This window comes from Balaenoptera borealis (assembly GCF_965194805.1).
Source record: "Balaenoptera borealis genome assembly, chromosome: 21".
Classification (NCBI taxonomy): Eukaryota; Metazoa; Chordata; class Mammalia; order Artiodactyla; family Balaenopteridae; genus Balaenoptera; species Balaenoptera borealis.
Window position 1 is genome coordinate 36,267,572 of NC_138880.1, and position 23,226 is coordinate 36,290,797.

Consider the following 23,226-nt stretch of genomic DNA (forward strand, 5'->3'; position numbering starts at 1 on the left):
TAAAATCATATCTACCACTCAGAGATAACATACTTTAACCACTCCTTTACTGGTATTTACGTGTTTGGTTTTTTTGCCCTAATCTTTCACTGTGAGAGATGTGGTGGTGGGCACATTTCACTGTCAACCTCAGCCTGCCCTCTAGGGGGCCTCCTTTGCTGTATTCATTCTCTCCGAGCTACTAACATTGTTGGAGCCAAAATGGCCAGTCTTCCCACCTCTTACTTTTACTGGCCACCTCCCAATATAGTATATTCTGCCTGCTCTAACTCTAATCAGTCCTCATAAATGTGTACAGAGAAAAAGACTAGCTTCCCAGGAGAGTGACGTTAGAAAGACTATTTCCCCAGAAATCAGATACACCCCTCTCTCTGGCTTCTCCTACTTCCTCCTCCTCATTTCAGCTAAGCACCTGCAGGTGGGGAGGTCAGGTGTCCTCTGTGTGAGCATATCCAGGTCGTCACTAACTGATGTGTAAAATGGACCCTAGCAGTCCAGTCGTCAACTGCGTGGCCCCTGAGATTACTGGTTTCCAGCTGCTCCCTGAAATACCACGTCTTAGGAGCAGATGCTACGTGCATACTTTTATGTAAATTTGAATGATGACATTAAATCCAGAAATTATTCTTAAGTGTTGAAAGATGTGTCACGTCCAAGGTACCTGTAAACGCTTTGCTACCTTTAAGGTGTAGTCTTAGCCCAAAGAGTAGATTTTGTCACTTCTCAAAATTACCTTTAAAAATTACAACAGACCTTTGTTTTACTAGCTAAGACTTATGGGAGGGAAAGAACATTCTTAAGACTTGTACTTAACTCCTTATTCTCATTTTTATGACATTTAGGTCACTTATAAAGCTTCCGAAATTTGAACATGCCTACACTTTTGTAAACCTCCTGATTGCAGTTTTTCAAACAGAATCGTGTAATGTTTTCTGCCTCCTGAGGAATCTTCTAGGTTAGGTACCTTTCTAAGTTCTCTGCATATCACATATGACTGCCTTATTCCTTATTTAGAATGTTTGCGTCAATATTATGAGCAGTGAGGGGGAGATCATATTTGTACTCCAACATACGAAAATCTTTCATTCCTTCACACACACACACACACACACACACACACACACACACACACACACGAGAGAGAGAGAAAGAGAGAGAGAGAGAGAGAGAAAGAGAGACACAGAGAGACACAGAGAGAGAGAGAGAGAGAAATACGTGAGGTGGTGTATGTTAATTAACTAGGTTGGGGGGAATTTCTTCACAATGCATAGGTATTATCAAGTCATCACGATGTACACTTTAAATATCTTACAATTTTACTTGTAAATTATAACTAAATAAAGCTGAAAAATATTCTTTTATTCATTTTTCTGTTCAAATACATTTAAATAATGACAGTATCCGTACTAGGAGGCTCCCCTTGCTCTACTTTATAACTTTTTAAATTTATTGTTAGCATCTGATCCTTGTCAACCTCTTGCCTGATACAGATGAAGCCACCACGTCCAGCTCTGTTGGACGAAATGCCATTTGTTGATAATACTACTCGTTACGGTTTGCCGAGCACCACGTGCTGCTCTAAACGCTGTACATACTCATCTTGAAGCCTCCTAACAGCTCTGCCAAAGTGATGCTATGATTTGATTTTACAAATCAGAAAACAGAGTCAGAGAGGTTGAATAAGTTGTTCAGCGTCACCTGGTTAGTAAGAGACAAAAGTGTGATAGGAATCCTGAACTCTGAGAGTTTGTGCTCTTTCCACAACTCTCTCCACATTGTCTGAAATTACTACCTGCGGGCTTAAATGCAGTATTAACCCAGTGCATTTATCAACAATGCATAGCAGATTTCAGTTAAAATTAGTCAACCTGAAGTTCAAGTGCCATTGCGTGGTTGGAATCAATTGAGCATCTACCAAGAACCAGACAATATGCTGGTTGCTAAAAATACAATGGAGAGAACAAAAAGGCATGGTCTCTACCGTCATGGTGATAAATGTCTGGTGTATAGGTAATAATGCTCTTCCTACATGGTTTCTGTAACCTGAGGCTTTCTAATCTGAGATCATGTTAATAAAGGGAGTGTATTTACCAGAAACTGCTGTTGCTTCCCCATTTCCCGAAGCCTTTGCTTCAGCTAAGTGCTCCCATTGACCTTCTCTCCCAGCCGGTCTCATTCCGGAATAAAAAATTTGAGCTAACTAGAAATATTTTTTAAAATATTCATACCAAGCCCTGCCCCATTCCTCTTCCCTACCCCATCCGGCTCATGACTTACTTTTCCTGGAGTGAGACCCAGCCTTCAGTATTGTGAAAATATACCCAAAATGATTCCCATGGGCATCAGGGGTTGAGGCAGCTTAGGAAGCTACTGTGTCGCTTACAGCTTCCCATCATGAGTCCGTAAAGATCCTGTGGCTGCAGCAGAAATCTGGCTCAGGGTCAAAGCTCTGTCCACTGCAATGGCCCATTTCTATTGCCCAGATGTTTTTCTAAGTTCCTGAACTATTGTTAACATTTCCTTATCTGACTTTGGTGAATTGAGTTCTACTATCAGGCCCCACCTAGGGTGCTGGTCAGTTCAGTTCAGAGACCGGCTACCTGCTGGGCATTCGCATAGTCTAGGGAGGGAGTGTCTCATGAAATAAAGCAAGGAGAATTAAGTGTAAGGAAGTCCTTGGCAGAAGCCTGTGACAGTGACAGTAGCTGGTGGCGTCTTGCCCGGCACCACCCAGTACAGTATGTGCAGAACCAGTCGTGTGCAAACACTATCATGAGTGTTCCTGGCACCACCCAGTACAGTATGTGCAGAACCAGTCGTGCGCAAACACTATCATGAGTGTTCCTGGCACCACCCAGTACAGTATGTGCAGAACCAGTCGTGTGCGAACATTATCATGAGTGTTCCTGGCACCACCCAGTACAGTATGTGCAGAACCAGTCGTGCGCAAACACTATCATGAGTGTTCTGGCACCACCCAGTACAGTATGTGCAGAGCCAGTCGTGTGCGAACATTATCATGAGTGTTCCTGGCACCACCCAGTACAGTATGTGCAGAACCAGTCGTGCGCGAACATTATCATGAGTGTTTCTGGCACCACCCAGTACAGTATGTGCAGAACCAGTCGTGCGTGAACATTATCATGAGTGTTTCTGGCACCACCCAGTACAGTATGTGCAGAACCAGTCGTGCGCGAACATTATCATGAGTGTTTCTGGCACCACCCAGTACAGTATGTGCAGAACCAGTCGTGTGTGAACATTATCATGAGTGTTTCTGGCACCACCCAGTACAGTATGTGCAGAACCAGTCGTGTGCGAACATTATCATGAGTGTTCCTGGCACCACCCAGTACAGTATGTGCAGAACCAGTCGTGCGTGAACATTATCATGAGTGTTTCTGGCACCACCCAGTACAGTATGTGCAGAACCAGTCGTGCGTGAACATTATCATGAGTGTTTCTGGCACCACCCAGTACAGTATGTGCAGAGCCAGTCGTGCGCGAACATTATCATGAGTATTCCTGGCACCACCCAGTACAGTATGTGCAGAACCAGTCGTGCGTGAACATTATCATGAGTGTTTCTGGCACCACCCAGTACAGTATGTGCAGAACCAGTCGTGTGCGAACATTATCATGAGTGTTTCTGGCACCACCCAGTACAGTATGTGCAGAACCAGTCGTGCGCAAACACTATCATGAGTGTTTCTGGCACCACCCAGTACAGTATGTGCAGAACCAGTCGTGTGCAAACACTATCATGAGTGTTCCTGGCACCACCCAGTACAGTATGTGCAGAACCAGTCGTGCGCAAACACTATCATGAGTGTTTCTGGCACCACCCAGTACAGTATGTGCAGAACCAGTCGTGCGTGAACATTATCATGAGTGTTTCTGGCACCACCCAGTACAGTATGTGCAGAACCAGTCGTGTGTGAACATTATCATGAGTGTTTCTGGCACCACCCAGTACAGTATGTGCAGAACCAGTCGTGCGCGAACATTATCATGAGTGTTCCTGGCACCACCCAGTACAGTATGTGCAGAACCAGTCGTGCGCGAACATTATCATGAGTGTTCCTGGCACCACCCAGTACAGTATGTGCAGAACCAGTCGTGTGTGAACATTATCATGAGTGTTTCTGGCACCACCCAGTACAGTATGTGCAGAACCAGTCGTGCGCGAACATTATCATGAGTGTTCCTGGCACCACCCAGTACAGTATGTGCAGAACCAGTCGTGTGCGAACATTATCATGAGTGTTCCTGGCACCACCCAGTACAGTATGTGCAGAACCAGTCGTGTGCGAACATTATCATGAGTGTTCCTGGCACCACCCAGTACAGTATGTGCAGAACCAGTCGTGTGCGAACATTATCATGAGTGTTCCTGGCACCACCCAGTACAGTATGTGCAGAACCAGTCGTGTGCGAACATTATCATGAGTGTTCAATATTCTGGAAAACCTACTGGGGATACAGTTATAAGACAATCCAGTGGTAAATAAATGTATGATGAGGGAGACAATTTAAATGATGATAAATGACAATGAAAAAGAATGTGATAGCATAGTTGTTAAATAAGTATTTAACAAGTGTTAGAATTTTAAAGAAGGGAAAAAGTTCTGTAGACTAGAAATGTCTTGCTTAATGAAGGAGGGAGATGAAGGATGAGTAGGATTATTAAAGCAATGAGATCAAGAGAGAGAATTCCAGTAGAGAGACACTCTGTGAGCAAGAGAACAGAAGCGGAATGGATGAGTCCAGCTCGCGCAGCACTAAATAGGGGTGTTAAACTGGGAAGCACAAGGAAGATAAAGGGAGGATGAAAGATAAAGGCCATTTGTTTATATAATCCACTCGAGAGGTTGGGCTCATATTGAGGAGAAGAGTTTCTGAAGCCCTTGGGGCAAGGAAATAATGAGCAAGCATTGTTTCAAGCAATTCAGTCTCTCTTTGTTGTTGTTAGAATTAATTGGGGATAGATGAGAACTCAGAGAGATGAATTTTTTAAAATAAAATGGACCAAAAAAAAAAATGTGAAAGACATTGCATACTAGTGTCTAGGGGAAACCAAGAAGACAAAGGTGGCCATAAAATACTAGACATCTCAGAAGAATGATGCCGTCATCAACAGAAAGAGGTAACTTCAGAGGAAGGGGCATTTGGCAAGATGAGATGAAGGAGTATGTATTAAAGAAGTCTTACTTACGACCTTAGGATCTCTGAAGGGCAAATCCATGATGAAATACCTGTTATCACATGAAACTAAACCCAGTGACATATGAAACTGACATGAAAACAACTGAAGGAAATTTTCACAAAATTGTGTAGGGTGCAGAACATGGCAGATGAATGATACTATGTTTACATAGGATGATGCATTCACGTGAAAAAGATAAAAACTATAATTTTAGCATGATGAGCTCTCTTATAAAGCTGTCACTTCTGCTATGTAAATTTGTAGTTTCAATATTCAGGGGGTTAATTGTAGTGAGCCATTGTCACCACCTAAGCAAAGGATGTGGGAATTATTGCAGACTGCTTCCTAAAGACCTTAACCCAACATGACATTGAGTAAAATAACCAAATGTTTAAGGTTATAAGAAAAAGTTTAAAAAGCTACTTAATATAACATACACTTAGGAAACTATGATAGCTGTAGAAGATTTAGGTTACTTTACTTCTAGAAATACATGTAAGTGATTTGATAAAGGTCTTTGAAAAAGAATAATCCCCCTGTTGGAATAAAAATGAATAAGTCAGAGTCCTAGTCATTGAGGAAATTACTGTTTCGTGAGCAGAGAAAAAGTTTGGGCAATTAAATTACTGTAAACCGTGATACAAAATATTTCAGAGGGATGAAAAGATTGTTCTGATAGCACAGAGGATGGAGCATTGATTTCGCCCCAGGGACTCAGGAGAAGGTAACCAGAAGAATGAATATTTGAGCTGAAAATCAAAAAATGAAACCATCTGGGTAAAAATGTGTGTCAAGAGTTCCAAGTGCAGAGAATAGCATCTGCAAGGCTGTGATGTCATGAAAAAGCTTGGCAAGTTTACTGAAGAGTGAATTTATTATTATTTGTATGAGGAGTAAGGAAAAAGGAGAAGAAGAATTACTGAACAGCAGCCAAGATGGAGAAGGTAAAGTGAATTATTCAGAATAGGCAAGGTTATGCTGCCGTAACAAACACCCCCAAATCTCAGTAATTTAAAACTATGAGGATTTGTTGATTTCTTCCACTACATGGTGACCCCAGTCAGCTTGGATCTCTGCTCTTCATTTTCCTCTTTCTCTACCATGTGAACACTAGACGCTATGATAGGGAAAAAAAGAAACATGTTGAACTGTGCACTGGAAACTCACCAAACGTGAAACACATGTCTTAACGTTTTATTAGCCAAAGCAAGTACATGGGCACACCTAACTTCCAAAGAGCAGGGAGGTGAAACTTTACCATGTCCCTGAAGAAAAACTGAAAATATTGGTAAACTGTATCGACTACCGCATAAACTTTGCTGCAGATTCTGGCCTAATCTTACAGGTAACCAGTGGATCTATGCGTGGGAGGAAAGACACCAGTGGATTTCTTACATAGGAAACCTTTTGGCCAGCAGAACAGAGATCAACTCAGTGATTCTCAAATTCAGCATTCATCAGAATCATGTAGAGGGCTTGTGAAAAACACAGACTCCTGGTCCTCACACCCAGAGTTTCTTCATCAGTAGGTCTGAGGTGGAGTCTGGGATTTTCTGTTTCTACCAAGGGTGGTGCTGATACCCCTTGTCTGGGGACCACGTTTTGAGAACCACTGAACTGGTGGAATCAGATACTGGAGTTACTGCGAACGTTTGATGGGAAGATGATGGGTAAAACTGAAGCACCAGCAAAATGACAAGAGAAGCAATGGCGTACCCAGGAGACATTTTCGAGGTTGCATTTACCAGGATTTTATAATATTTGATGTTAAGGGTGAGGATTAGAGAAGGTTTGAAAATGATAACAACTTACTTTCTTTGGATAGATAATCGCTCCATTAATCAAGATGGGGGCTACAGAGGATGGAGCAGGGTTAGGCATGGATGGAGGAAGACTGAAAGGAAGAGAAGGCATTTAGTTTATGACACGTCGTCTCTCAAGTCCCTGAAAACATGCACATTTGTTATGTCCAGCCAGTGAAATGCAGCTCTGAATCTTGGAAGAATGCTAATACCTGAAAACAGAGATTCAGAATCATCAGGGTATGAATGAAGTGGAAGCCAGTGGATAAAATGAGAACATCCAGGAAGAATATTTCGCATGAAAAAGGCAAAGAACCAAGAGCAGAATCCTGACGTGCCAGAATGATTAGATAAACGAAGAGGATATCGAGAAGCCAAAACAGGACAATAAAAATGAACAAACGGTAGAAGAACTAGCAGACATCTGTGTCAGGAAATAAAAAAGGAGAGAGATTTAAAAATCAGGGAGTAATCAATGGTGTCAAGTATCTTAGAGAGATCAAACATGACCGGGACTTAGCACAGGCCTATAATAGTTAAATGTATCCATCATTTTATTTAGCCAGGCCCTAATCCACCTGTTGGGTATGGTGTCAGCACAAGTCTTTTGTCCTCATCCTTGAATTAATCATGGGAATCTTCTTAGCCACTAGGTTCAGCCTTTTAAAACTGAAGTGACCCCTGAGGTATTAGTCCTCCTGCAATCATAGGCACAAGAAGAAGGTTATCTTACTCTCCTGGCAAAGGGAGGGATAGTGAAAAACGGGATGAGTGTAAGCCTTTCCTTGACAACACCTCAAAGACAGCTAGAAACTGGACCTGAAAGCGTGCTGCCTTGAGATCCGTAGTCGCTTGTGTGCAAGGGGTCATTGCACAGGCCACCCTTTTGCTCAAGTTTTGGAAATTCTTCCCAATCGCTTTATGAAATACCTATCTCCCTACTTCTATCGTTAGGTCAAAAATATGAACCCTAAACTCTAAATTGAATCTCTGACTTTTCTTCTTTCTTGACTCAGACCTCTCTCTATATATACATGAGTCTGTATTCCAGATGTATCTCCACCGGGCCTGCCACCTGGCCCGGCCAGTCAACGTGGTTCTTCAGTTCAGACTCAGAGAATTGCTCAGGTCATCTCAGGTCTCTGCAGGTCTCAGCAAACTACATCCAACCTGTACCTTCTGTACCTTTCTTTACTCTCTAATCCTAAGCCCTGTCTGGTCCTCGCTGTCATCAAATTATGTCCTTTGTCTTGCCCAGGCAGTTGAGGCTACCAAGTATGGATGCTATGACCGTGACACAGAGTCTCATTAGTGAAAGAAGCCAAACAGATCAAGATCTAAACAGATCAAGCTAAGCCTTCGTGACCACGAATGAGAGATGACGTGTCTTTCTTTCTCTTTTTTTTTTTTTTTTAAAGCACCCATGTGGGAAACTTCTTTCACTTCATTATAACTGAAAGAGAAAAATATTCTCTCTTGGACCTTTATCGACATATTGTGGTTTGAGTTATATGCATGTTTTCTTGGTTAAAAAAAAAGAAAAGAAAAAAACCCAGAAATGATAAATAAGTGAAAAGGTATAGACTGGTTTTGAGAAATTACCCTGGTCCTTTATCCTTTTCAGTCAAAACTATGTAAATGTAACAGAAATAGCTCCCCAAATAGTCACTGATTACAAAAGAGCAAAGAAAAAAATACATGATGTTAGGTTTAAGACCCTTGATCCAGTTATTCTAGAGAACCTCAGCTGTCTATATCTTTATTTTCTCATATCCACAATGGAGAGAAACACATGTAGGATTATTTCATGTCATTCTTCAATCATATTTTAATTAATAAATGTTCAGTAGTCATTCTATGGAAGTGTATGTAAAAATAAATCCTGAACTTAACCTCTATTTTATCCTTGTCTTTGATATTAGAGACTGAATATTAGCAACACCTGCTCTATAAATAACTCCCTGATTCATCTGAACAAAAAAAAGTTCAGCAAAATAGTTGACTCCTTTAGGATACAGATGGCATCTGTCATTTCAATAACTTAGTTATTTAAATTGAGTAGCAAAAATGTCTGACAAATCTTTTTCAGACAAATACAGCAAAGAAATCTGGAATAACATCTAAGATATCAGAAGTTGTCCTTAGGCCTTCAAGATTTTCTTTTATTCAGGGGAAAACTATTGTGTCTGTCCCTCTCTTTTTTCTCTCTATGTTATGAATTCCATCTGCTTGTAAGTGTCATTGCTGGAGTTGAATGGAAGCACTTTTGATTAGCACTAAAAAAGTTCTAATGTTTGAGACCTTGAATGCAAAACTTCTGATAAAAATAAACTTCAAGGTCTCGGAATACTCTTATCAGATCAACTATATGGTCCCAGAGTAGGTTGCTTAAATCTTCTTGGTTAAGCTTGAGAGTGCAAAGCTTAATGCCCACAGGCTTGCAACCTTTTTGAATGTGATTATAATTCAGCACCAGCTTTGCATCCTGGATAAAGGTTCCCCTTGAACACAAAGCATGTTACATGCTTGTGCGCTAGTGATCAAAATACTCAGAGGATTACGGCACTTGCTGTTCGTAAACCTCCAAGATGGTGTTAACGTGCTCCGTCCAATCAGCTAAGCTGTAAATTAAATTTTTGTAGATTGAAGACATGATTTTATTTCATATGCCAGAAACTCATGCAACCCTAGCATTTCTGTTGGTATGTTGCATCCAGCAGCATAACTCAGGAGGTTTAATGAAAGTTTAAAAACAATATGTTGCAGATTTTGTGCCTAATTTATTTTTAATTGCAAATTGTACCACATATTATTGCCTATGAAAATAGAAATTTAATTTTCTTCCTGTTTATTTTTTTTTCTTTCTTTTTTTTTTTATAACTCTAATGCAACCTCAAATAAGAAACAGGGTTTAACATGCTGTTTTACTGGATTCTATTTCTTTATTTTTAGATCCTTGACGTGACATCTTTGGAAACTATAGCTCATGTCACTAACATTATCCTTCAAACACACTTTCATGCTTTCAGAATGTGCTATTTGGAATTTCTATTAGTGCTGTTTGCACTGACACAATGATCGCAAGTATACAACATGCACCGTGGTTACAGCGTCCCTCTTTTCCACGTGAAAATCTGATAGTTTATTACTGCTAATAGTATTCATCTTCATATTTAGAATTAATTTAGATTGTGAAGCTTTATTGGTGAAGGAGTAAAAGCACACACAAGGTAACTTTAATCGTAAGAATAGCTGGAGAGTTTGTGAAAATTAGATGTGCTATCATATTTTCATAATAGTAGAAGAAATACTTTCTTACTGTGCAATTTGCTTTTTCGTGTGACCTTTAATTTTTGAAATTGGTCTTCTCGGGAATACAGTGAGTGAAAAATCAACATGAGCATTCATTCCGATCTTTTCTTTTGGAAAGTTCTGTCACACTCTGCTGCGTCTGGTAGTTTGACTTTGGACGGAATCTGAAATGAAGCTTAATGTGAGTGCTATCAAGTGATTCTAGGAAAATGTCAAAATACAAGAGAAGCAAACAAAGGTCTTCTGTGCTGGATTTGCATTCCCTTCTGAAATCTCTGGCACTTTACATCAGAGAGTGAGTTATACTGTTTATTTTAAATGTCCTGCCTTTCTCGTCCTCCCTGTCCTTAGAGAGGGGCCATCAGCCTGCTTCCCGCAGCCCTTCCCTCTCTGTGCTGGGCGTTGTGTCAGCGCGGCCAGCTGCCTTCAGAGCTGGTGACAAGAGAAGGGCTGCCTCTTGCCAGAGAGGGGTGTTCAGGATGTCATGACCAGGTCTCCTTTCCTGCCACACACTTCTCGTGGCCTCTCCAAGGCCCAGCTTCCAGGGGTGGCCAGATCAATGTGGTACCCTGTTTCAGGTTTGCTGTTCTGAACAGGCGCATTAGACAACATCACAGTCTCCACGGAACACTTGTTGTGAGTGAGTACCTTGACCTTGACCTCCTATAAAACATCATAATTCAAGTTCAGGTAGGACTTGTGCCTGGGGTGATGGAGATGGACTTATGCTGTAATATTTTGAGCACTTGAACTGCATTGCAGCTAAAAATTAACTAAAAATGAAGGAGGAAGAAGGTCAGGACAATTATTTTTCAATAAACCTCACATATGAAATGTAATAATCTTCCTAAACTCGAGAGTTTTCATCGTTTTAAAAGAGTATACTCCCATAGAAAACATCTGATTCGTTTAAAATGCTACCTTATAAGCTGCTTCTCTGAGACTTTCGTATGTTTCTATTTTAATTTTTCAGAGTATCTAAGCCTGTGATATGATGACTGTTCTCCCTTCACGCACCACGTGTCCTTAAAGGGACATGGTATTGTTTAAATTATTATTTCCTAAGATATTTGCCTATTTCCAGCTTTGCCACATTAGTTTGGATCAGAGTAAAACATTAATGTAAATTATTCTTAATGAAGTAAATAAATATGGAAATTCCAAATAGATAAATTAGATCTCTGTGATATACAAGAAAAACTGACTATCTACTGTATTTGTGTAGCACAAGTACAAGTATATTTAAAAGAGATTCGATGAAAAGACCTCTTAGAAACCTGATCACAGAATGGGCCAGCCATCCCAAAGAGAGTTTGGATGGATGCTATTGACCAAATCGATGGGGGATGCATGAATTGATAGAATCAGTTGCAGGAAGTTTTTGGAATGTAGCGATATACAGGTTAGGCTGATAAAATTGGTACCTACGCATATAGAGATTATTGTAGAGAAACGCAGTTGCAATTACTAGGACATGAACATGTACCTGTTTTTGTAAACTCCTGTCAGAGACTGAAGGACAGGTTTCCAGAAGGAAAGTGCCTCTCCTGTTTTCTCTCCTCCTCACCATTTCCATAGATCAGAGAGCTATGGATAGACAATAACGCCCACAGATCCTTTGGTGGAAGTTTTGCTGATGGGTGTGAAGGCAGCTTGAATTTCCATCAGTCTCAGATCTTTCCAGATAGATCTATGTTAATTCTTAATTATTTGCTTATTAAAGGGATGCTTGTCTCTTTCTTCCATATGTATACATAAGCTCAGTGTAGCCTTGAAATACCTTCAACACATGATACTACGCACATTTGCACACACACACACACACTGACCCTTGCTGGGGTGGAGATTCCACAAGTGCATCCATAAGCTTTGAAGTTTCAGCAGTCTACTGAAGAGGAATATCTTCCTTTTAAACGGAATCTTCAAAATGTGATAAATCTTCACTCAGGTCAGAAGATGGAAGTGAATATACCTATCCTTTTATTTATGACTTTACAACTTTGACTCATTCCTGAAAACCAACCACTGAGTTGAAAAAAAAAAAAAAAAAAAAAAAACCTGTTAGGTGAAAATTAATATTTTTCCTTAATTTGTATGGGTAAACTTTGGTACATTTCATCTCCATCCAAGACACTCCAAAATTGTTCAGTTTAAAAAATATATCCATTAAAATTGAAAGCAAGTTTTTACAGGTAAAAAATTTGAACAAAATATAATTTATATATGAAAGCTAATATTATATTATTGTATTTCTTTTGTTTACCAAATACTAAACTATTTTAGAGCTTATGGATTTCTTGCATTCAAACTAAACTTAAAAAAATAAGGTTACAGTCACAGAGTGGTTAGTTGGGATTTTTTTTTTTTTTGAAATACAGTTGACTTACCATATTGTGTTAGTTTCAGATGTGCTGCATAATGATTTGACATTTGCACACATTATGAAATGATCACCACCGTAAGTCTAGTGACCGTTTTTCCCCACAGAGAGTTATTGCGGTGTTATTGACCGTATTCCTTGTGCTGTATATTACATCCCCGTGACTTATTATTATATAACCAGAGGTTTGTACCTCTTAATCCCCTTCTCCGCCCCCTACCCTTCTCCCTTTTGGCAACCACTCATTTATTTTCTATTATCTGTGAGTCTGCTTTTGTTTTTGTTTGTTTTGTTTGTGTTGACCTAAAGCTAGTGAAATTTAAACCAAATGATTCTCATTTGAAAAAATTTTAGTTGAGGTTTATGTGGTTTCATATTGAACATATTACAAATATGCAATTCTAAGCTGTATCATAATATATACACAAAAATAAACAAAGCTATAGTTCAGAGAAACACCATGAGGATAAAATAAAGTCAAACTATGAGAACCCTTTGAAGCACTTGGGAATAGAATATGCATATGAGACTGAAGAATTGTAAAAACGTTACTCGTCATCTCTCTTGCTAAAATGACCTGTGCAAATCAAAGCATTGTGGGCTCATTTGAACATGGCGTATGCGTGCCGCATAGATGAGTGAGTTAGGGAAAAAAACAAAAGTTTCCGCCCAAATATTTGCAATAGGCTGGCCATCCTTTTAAAATACTGAGGCCAGAAATGAGAAAGAGGGTGAAAAATATTCTCCACTTATCTGCACTCCTGGATTATAAACTACTTGTGAGCAGGGAGTGCTTGTCGATGAAACACATATACACTGAATACCTAACATGAGTCCAGCACTCTACCCGATGCTGGGTGTGCAGAGATGAAAAATTCAGACGCATTCTATGATCTCATAGGATATAGACTCTTATAGCTAAAGATAGATAGATAGATAGATAGAGATTCAACATAATTCCTTTCACTGTGTTATTTTACATTAAGCAGTGATCATTTCAACCAGTGTAATCAAACTACCTGACCTATCCTTATTCATTCATTCAACATTTATTATTTGCCCATTATATGCTATATGCTGTAATGCAGTGGGATTTCTTAATTTTTTTCCTCAAGACTATGTTTCATACAAAACGACAGGATAGGGGAGGCAGAGGGAAATGAAATAAAATCCATGAACAGAAAGCTGATTTGTATTAACACTTTCACAGTATGATCAGTCTTTTATAAATCCATGCATGTACACAGACGAAACCAATAAGAAAAGCATCGTGTGTTTCTGAATCCAGCTCCTTGATTTTAAGTTACATCAACCTATAAATGTTTCTTTTTGTTCTAACTAATCAACATTCTGATAACTTATTATTTGTGTAAGATTATTTTAAAAATTTCATTCATCATCATAATATTCTAAATAAGAAGTGTCTTGCAAATTTTATGATCTATACTTCCAGATATATGATAAAGGTAACAACTACAAACACTACTTTATACAGAGGCGCTGGGCAAAGAGATGTTCAGAGATGTGGCTTTAGGCTTGATTTTGCTACTTAACTCACTGAAACTTTGGACAAGTCATTTTAGACTCGCTGAGGCTCAGAGGTCTTAGGATAATATGAGTTCAAATTGTGACCCTCAACATAGCTCACCTAAGGAGGAATGACCAGGAATGAATAGGGGTTTCTAAGACCACAGTACCTGTCCAGAAGTGCTTGAGAGGTACAGTTGCTGGGTGAATGAATAAAAGTACAAGCAGGGAAAGCTTTCTTTTACTTCCAGACCACATTCAAATCACAAGTATTTGAATTAACTTGGCCTTTTAAGCATAGCTTGAAAGGTATGTGTTGTGAGTGATTCAAAGAAAATAAAATGTGGTTCTTTCCATTAACAAAATGAAACCTATGTAGAGAAACAAGACCCCAACCTGAGATAAGGAAGAAGACCAAGGGCATGTGTAAGCACTGAACATGTGCTGTCGACTGAACTTGAGTTATAATGAAAAGAGGATGGTCTTGGAGAGGGACATGACTTCTAATCCTGGTTCTAACCCCTTTTACAAGCTGTTAACTATATGCTGTGACCTCCAGTTAAGTCACCTGTAATGTGTTTAAGAACATGTACACCAGAAGGAAGGTATGAGAATTTGAAGGGAGAATTTAGGCGAAGTACTTAGGATAATGTCCCCAAATAGTTTATGCTAAGCAAACATTACTTTCTCTTCCATCCTTTCTCTGTAATCATTTAACAAAATGGCATGATTATATATTGGCTGTGCCTGACTTAGACTGCTACTTTGAAAATACAGTGTAGTCATGGTTGTGAAAACTTTGAATGTTGTAAAAATGTAAGTATTTGTGAGGTATTACTTCTGGTAATGGATTTTCTGAACTCATGATGTCCAAAGGCCTTACTTACCAAGTAACAGAATTGTATTCCCAAAGACTTTATTATCATATAAATGACAGGAGCATTAAGAACTACCACTTAACTATGGGTTCCAGCTCCCATTCATCTTTATGTCAAAGGGAACCAGTGTCACCTCAGATAGAGTCTGGGGATTGGGGTGCTGTTAGCAAAGACACACCAGGCTGGATTCATGAGAGCATCAGAGCCCTAACCCCCCTGGTATTAGACACCTAACACAGATGACAGCGTGTGTTAGAGACTAGAATGTGTGTAGGAAGTATGTGCCTAGCAGAGACTCTTTGTTGATCACATATGGAGCACTGATTTTGAACTTGTACTTGCACTCACGTTCTGTTTCCACCACATACTACTGAATACACATGATCTCAGTCACAGTACCTAGCTCCTCCACAGGTTAGTGTACTCATTTGTACGGTGGGGCAAATGATTATGCTTCCCACGTGGATTGCTTGGAGGATAAAGTGAATATGTGGCACATGGTAAGTGTTTGGTGAATTTGAACCATTATTCTTAACTCGAAGTGATGATATGAATAGTCTTTTGTGCATTTATTAGATAAAGAAGAAACTATAACCAAAAAGATAGAGGCAGTGGTGTGTGTTTCCTCCCTCCTGGGAAGGAGGTTCCTCTTTCAAGAAGACCCTGGCTAGACAGGGAGAGAGGATCCAAGGTCATCCTCGAGAAGTAACTCAGCTGAAATTGGAAGGAATAGCCAGCAGATGAAGGAAGAGAAGAAAAGCTGTGCAAGATTTAGGGATGCCGATAATAGAATTCTAGTAGTGAGCTAAAAAGGTGGCATGGCGGTATGTAGATCATACAAATACATGTTGGGACTCATATTTCTCTCTCACATTATCTGTCCTGTCTATGTGAAGTAACTCTCTTCCATCAAAACACATGACATAACACAGCGACCGACCACCTGAGTTGCTCGGTTATTTTAACCCGCGGAGACTAGGTCTGAACAGCCTCCAGATCTGCTGTTACCTCCTTCACTTATCTTTGCTAAAACATGTGAGAACATCTTTTACTGACCTCTAAAACTTTGGTAGGCAACAAAGACCAATTTAAATAAGATACTTGTGTGAAGAAATTTAAGTCTCACAATCCCTTTTTCTTAACGGATAAAATTAATGAAGCAGTAAAATCTATAAGAAAATGTGATATATGCATACCTGTGATTTAGTTAGGTCGCTTGGGGTAAACACAAAAGGCTTCATGTTGCAAGGATCCATTACAAAAGGCTGCTATAGCAAAATATTAAAGCAAACAAATGAAGGAGCAGGCAAATATTAAGTAGATATTTTAGAAAGAGTTGATTTTTTTGGGGGGGGGAGGGGATATTGGTTTTTGCTGACAATTGAAAAGAAAGCTAACCAAATGTGGTTTTATAATCGTTGGCTTTATGTGTTTATCTTTAATTAGGCCCAACACAGAAACAAACTAGATGATCAGAGTGGGTTGATGGATTTCCCTGTTAGCTTTCTAAGCTGGTTAAATGTAGGTAGTTATTGTAATTTCATATTTACTATTCCACTTTTGCAGCTTTCCGAGTGACAAAAATTCAGCCCCCTGTCATGAGTCTGAGATGTTAAACTGTCCTAAACATTGGCAGTGCTGTGATAGATGAACACAAGCAGCAAGCACTTCGTACGTTGTCACACGAGGCTAATTTAGGCTGCTGTAAATGAGTGGTTTGTAGGAGGGAAACCGACGTGGTGAGAGTAAGAGGTGTGAGACCGCCTGGTGACAAGTCTCAGTCTGTGTTGTGACGCTGTTGTGTTAGTGTCTCGTAAGATCTAAAGCGGCGTCTGCCTCGCTTTGGTGTGTGCGTTCATCACTTAACTGTGTGAGCTGGCCCAAGAGCAGCGCCACGAGCAACACCCTGCTCTTGCGTCGTATTTGTCCTGCAAACACGGGTTAGTCACGAGCGCTACAAATAGGACTTGTCGGAGCAGAACCAGAGACTTTTTTGCCAAATCAAAGATCCATTGCTTCACAAAAGATAGACTTGTATTTGTAGTTAATGATTTGTCTCAAGATCGGATAAGTATCCTTCAAATGTACGATTGATTTTAAACGAGAGCCATTGAATGATACCTCTCCACACTGTGTCCTTTGCAAAATCTGTACCTGTGGTCTGTACAGCTTATCTAAAAACTATACTTCAGTATTCAAGTTGCTCTGTTTTTTTCAAGCAGAATTAGTTTTCAGAAGTATTTTTGTTCATTTCTTACTGGGAAAGACCTTACTAGCCTCTTCAAGCAAGAAAATTACCCCAAAAGCTTGCAAGATTTATAATGCTTAGGGGAAAAAAAAAAAAGGCAATTCAAAACCTAATGGGACATTTTAGGCCTCATTTACATCTCTAACCTGACCCATTTTCTGTAAAACGTTTTCATTGGTAATTTACATACTAAAAGCTAGTTATTTATCCATCCTAACCAAAAAGTTGATGAGATTCCTAATACCACAGTGAAGTTAACATTACCCTGAGAGCTAAATATGGCCATTTCTAGAAGGTTGACTACTGAGTCATTTATTTAGCTATAATCTCCATTACAGGCTGGCCTCCAGATTCTGGAGGATGACATGAAAGGTCAAATACAGCACTGCCACACTCACTTTATTAGCAGGAGTCTTTCCAGGAGCACATGCTTTGGAAATAAAGCATATGAAGGTGCTCTGGGTGTGTACACACACGTATCTACCCAGGAACATAAATAATGCAGTGAAGTACCTTCTCTAAAACAAGTTCCAATATCATGTATTTTTTTGAATCCCATAATGCTTTGCATATGTTCAGAGCTTAAAATTACATTGATGTCGTTTTTATTTTTTTTCATAATTTTAAGTTCCTGAGATTTGGGGGAAAAGGACTGCAGGGAGGAGGTGAAGGGCACAGTTGCAGAGAGAGATGCTTGTCACTGTCTTCAGGGGTATCTGTATATTTTCATGAGGACACATATACATCCATAAATACATACATTTAGTGTATAAATATATATTAGATCTACATATATTATGTTTATATTACATACACACTTGTCTTTTTATTAAAACATCTTTCTATTTTACATATTTGTATTTTAGTATATATTATAGATATTATATATTTTATTATGTTTGTTATATATATTTTATGTATATGTAATATCACCACCTGTTGCTAATTGTTACCTTGATAACTTACTATCACAAAGCACTGAGTTTAATAGTAACTTGGCTCATGTTCATAATATAAGCATCTATGAAACATGAACTGCCGGTAGATCTTTAATTTAGTTGGACACCAGTTGCGCACATGTTCACGGTCACACGTCAGGACCTTCAAGACTGTCCTGAGGTGTGACATGCCTGCATGCTAGTTTGAATCCCTCTCTAAGTGGCATACGCCAAATCCTACCAGAATCCAGAGGTTGAGAGTACATAATACATCTGTGCGGCTCCTTGCTCAAGGAATTTTATTTTGTTTTGTTTGGGGTTTTTTTGTTTTTCTTTTTGGCTGCACCGGGGGCTTGTGGGATCTTAGTTCTCCGACCAGGGATTGAACCCAAGCCCTCAGCAGTGAAAGCACGGGGTCCTAACCACTGGACCGCCAGGGAATTTCCAGGAATTTTTAAACAGATTTCATTGTGAGTCCCTTGATAAGTTCTGGTCCTATGGGGCGGTGTTCAACCCAATTTCAGTTTGTTCAGCGTCTCCTGCAAACCTTCCTGCCTAGCTTAGTATAGCATTTCATTGCCATCAGGGCGAGTCTGGTACCAAAGAAGGTCACAAACTCTACCCCTGCCGGTGACCTTGGAGCCTAGAGTCTGAGGCTGGGCCACCTGAGACAGCTGCAGGGCCTTGCCCTCCCTGGACAAAGGTGGCTCTGTTTCACTCCTATGTAGTTTTCGTTTACTCAGAAATGAGTTACAGATTGTGTTTGTTTTCAGAAATTCTGTTTGCTGTTGTATTCTTCCTGTTAGTAGAGGCTTTACTAGAGGCTGCACAATCGATTATAAGCAGAGAAAGCAGTCCTTGGCAAATGTAATTACTAAAAACTCATCTGCAAAGTAAACTGCCATCCATCAAACCTTATTATCTTATGACACATAAGAATCGTGACTTTGTTCCCTGTTTTGAGGATGTCACGTCTGGTTGGCATTGCCACCACTGTCTCCATGGCCGTTGCCACCATCACAGTTATGGCTACTGCTAAAGCCCCCTCTTGAGGAAGGCCACTTGAAGGGTTTGACTTCCCCGCTCTATTGAGTGGCCTGAAAACTTAGGTCGTGTTGGCCCTACAGTCTGCCTGTCAGTCTTCCAAAGAGCATGTGGCCACGGGCTGTTCAGTTTTCTACTCAGCTCCTTGGAATATCATTGGATAATGTCTCTAGTGCTGGAATTGAATGGTAATACTCAATGAATACTGTATTTTCTATGAAAACACTTTCCGTTGTCAAAGTTCCCCAAGTACATGCTGGTAAATGATACACACCATCTCCAGATATATTATTAGATGCTAGCATCAGGCCACACAGCAAAGCATTTCTTTTTTATCATCTGGGCATTCTTGTGTTTGATCTGTGAAGATAGTATCATTTAAGCACCACAATTCCTATACACTCATTTCAAAGATATCTCATGATGATCGTAAACTATTATGTCCCTCTTAATATTTCCCAGAAATTAAATATATTTTAAGAGTCCATGTCTACCAGTGTCTTTTCAGTCATTTATTCTAGAAACGTTGAGTGAATATTTACTGTGTAGTAGTTACAAATGAAACAACTATGATCCCTCACCTCATGAACCTTGGAGTCCCGGGGAGGAAGTCAAACCAACAAAAAGACCACAAGATAATGCCGGGTTATGTTAATTTAGAAGAAAGTGAACAGAGGACTGTAATATTCAGTAATGGAGAGAAGGCTGGTATTTAGATAGGGTGGTCAGGAAGGCTGGCTAGCAGAGGACGTTCAGATCAGGACTGAACGGTGATCCGGAGCCAGCTACGTGAAAATCAGTGGGAAGACCATGCCAGGCAGAAGATGCCCGTACAAAGCCCTAATGCAGTAAAGAGAACAATGTAACCACAGATTGGAAGAAGGCTGTTCCGCTTGGAGTGTGATGGTGTGTGTTAGGGAGATACACACAAACGAGATGGGAGAGGTGGACGAGGAGAGAGACCATGACCATGGTATCAAACATTGGGCACCGTTATCACTCTGTGAGCTGAACCTACACTCCCAGCCATGGCCTTCACCCCTGCCCCCATCATTGATAGCACCTGCCCCTGAGTAAGCTTGTGGCTTATGGGAAAACAGAAGAGAACTTGCATTTTCAGAGGAGAGGCCGGCTCCCAAGAGAAGGCGATGAGAAGCATCTGCCCTAAATTTGTCCGGGTTTTTTTGTAAACTCACTAATCAAATAAGTTACTTCACCTTCCGTGTGGCAGAGAAATGAGGGGCAGAAGTTGCCTGATTCTTATCCTAATGTAGTGCCCACAGCAGTTCTGTTGTCTCTCTTACTCTTCTGGAAGTAATACAATCTATTATTGTACAAAGGAAAGTTCTTTTTTTCCCCCATAAAGTTGAATTTTTTTCCATTTGCTCTCAGAATCCATGATGTGTGTTATTGTAAAGTGAACATGCTAGATATACCCCAATACACGGTCATACTAGACTTGAATGTTGTAATGTTTGAATATCCTAAGAAAATTAAATCCAGTGCTGAGAAGATCAGGGCCAGAGTTTTGATGGATCTGCTAACTACTATAGTCAACCTTGCCAAATATGCCTTCAGTGTTTTATTTGTATCTTTAGTGAATGTTGTATACATACACATGCACAATTATATCAAATTTATCTATTTATTCCTCTTTTCCAGAAAAAAAAGCTCATGTAATTATAAATGTTTATACGTAATAATTACCAACAGAAATTGAGTTTATATATGTGAACTATTCATGTACAGTCATAGTGGCTTGTGGGTCCCTGTGTAAGGAATGCCTTCTCTCTGCAGGCCAAGAGCTGTTTCCTAAGAGGAGGTGCTTCCTAGGAAGGCGAGGTGGCCACCATTCTCCGCGGGGCAGAGCCAGGGGGCCCAGGCCCAGTGCGCTGACTTTGCTGGCAGCTGGCCTACGTGGAGGTCCAGAACGACCCCCTGGGAAGACACAGATGTGGTGAGTACCCATGCGAGGCCAGGCGCTTTGATAGCCCTGTCTTCTGGAGAAACTTGTTTTCTGATTTTCTTGTCAATCCCGTCATTCTTTCCTACATAAACTTTCTAACAAACTGTCAAACATCTGCCTTTTCTTTGTACACTTTTTTCTGCACCCTGCCTATAGCCATAGTACTTCAGTAGATAAATGACATCTCACCTCCTCTTTGTGCATAAGTGTGCAATGTTGCAAATGCCAACTTATAATAAGAAAGAAAGGAGGGAAGGAAGGAAGGGAGGGAGGGGAGGGAGGAAGGAAGGAAGGAAGGGAGGAGGGAAGAAAGAAAGGAAAGAAAGGGAGGGAGGGAGGGAGGAAGGAAGGAAAGAAGGGAGGGAGGGAGGGGGAAGGAGACAAGGATGGAAGGAGAGGAGAAATAAATCAGACTATTGTGTAAGTCTGTAACTCCACCGTTGTAGTTCTTTTAGCGTCGGTTAGAAATAGCTATTATCAAGTGTCCGGCTGCCAGGAGCCTTTGAAGTCCAGTAATTATTTATGAGAATTTTATATAGAAGAGGTAGAAAACATAAAATAACTTTGGTTCATAAAACAGGAAAGATAAATGTTACCAGAAAAAAGAAAATCTGTAACAAACGTGTAATGAACTCTGTGAATGGAAATCTGTCCTATGCTGGTGCGATGGTTAAATGGAAATCAAGGGTATTTGCTTTGTTAATGCGCAGGTCCTGCCCCTCCACACAAAAGCAGGTCTGTTCCCGAAGATACGACACAGAAATACAATTTTTATTGTTAGAATTTGGGGGGGCTTGCTGATTGTAAATATATGGTAAAGTAAACCTAAGGCTGCAGTTTTCATTCTTTCTTTTTTTTTTTTAACCATGGGCATTTAAAGTTTTTTGACATGGAATTTCTGAGTTCCTCTAAATGTAATTATAATCTTTAAACCACTTTATAAACAAGAATTATAAAAAGTAGAAAAGCATAAAGAATTACTATTTGCTGCACCATATACCCTCTGAGTACTTGACTACTTAAAGGTCTCTGACTATATTTAGAGAGAAATAATACTAGCATGTGATGCAGGCAAAGACTGAAAGCAGGAATTGTATAGAACGTCTAAATGTCACAGGTGTTATTGGAATGCAAATGTACTTTTCTATGAGTTTTATAGGTGTTATATATAGCTAGCATTTGACACCATACTTTTACACTTTATTTTCTGACTTTTTCACCTATTACCTTTTTCCAAATTACTAGAAACTAAAAATACCCTCCTGAAATTAAGAGAATGGGTGCTTTGACAAATAAAGGAAGTGCGAGTTTTCTGCTATCATTAAGATATATGCTTATATCTTAATGAAATATATCATTTCTAAATGAGCTGAACTAACTACTCACTGTCAGAAATCTTCCTGAGATGGAATTTTTGCCTATCAACATAGGATAGATGTGACTTTGGAGATAAGTAATTTGGGCAATCTAATTATTTGAAAAAAGGAGGAGAAAATGAGTAATAAAATTATTATAGGAAAATTAGATTTCAATAAAATCAGAGTTGAAGATTAGAAAACACGTATAATTAATGAGAGGATTCCTTTTATTTGGCATTTGAACCACAAAATCGAAGTCTTCACATTTTTTCTTTGACAAAACTCAAGTTTTTCAGAAATTAAATAAAATTAAGGAACAGTTTCCTTTCAGAGCAAAGAGAGATGGTGCATTTTTAGTTAAACACATTATATAAAAATGTAATGAAAAGAAAACCTGTCACTTATGTCATTCTGCACATTTTTAAGGCAAATTGTTCATCAATGAACTACTAATTAATATGTAGGAGAAATGCTGTATTTAAATAACATCCTCATTTGCTAACTGGATATTACATTAATGGGTATAAAAATATGACATAGCAAGGATACCACTTAAAGCCTTCAAAA

The 23,226-nt window shown here is 39.5% G+C and overlaps 1 protein-coding gene across 1 annotated transcript in view; it reads left to right on the forward strand.

The window, feature by feature from the left end:
• TENM3 (teneurin transmembrane protein 3) overlaps positions 1-23,226 on the forward strand; it is a 2,383,554-nt gene that overhangs the window by 1,119,827 nt on the left and 1,240,501 nt on the right. Inside the window, exon 5 of the mRNA XM_082374697.1 lies at positions 21,133-21,292. The gene's annotated coding sequence lies outside the window, so the exon portion shown is untranslated. The remainder of the gene's footprint in view (positions 1-21,132; positions 21,293-23,226) is intronic.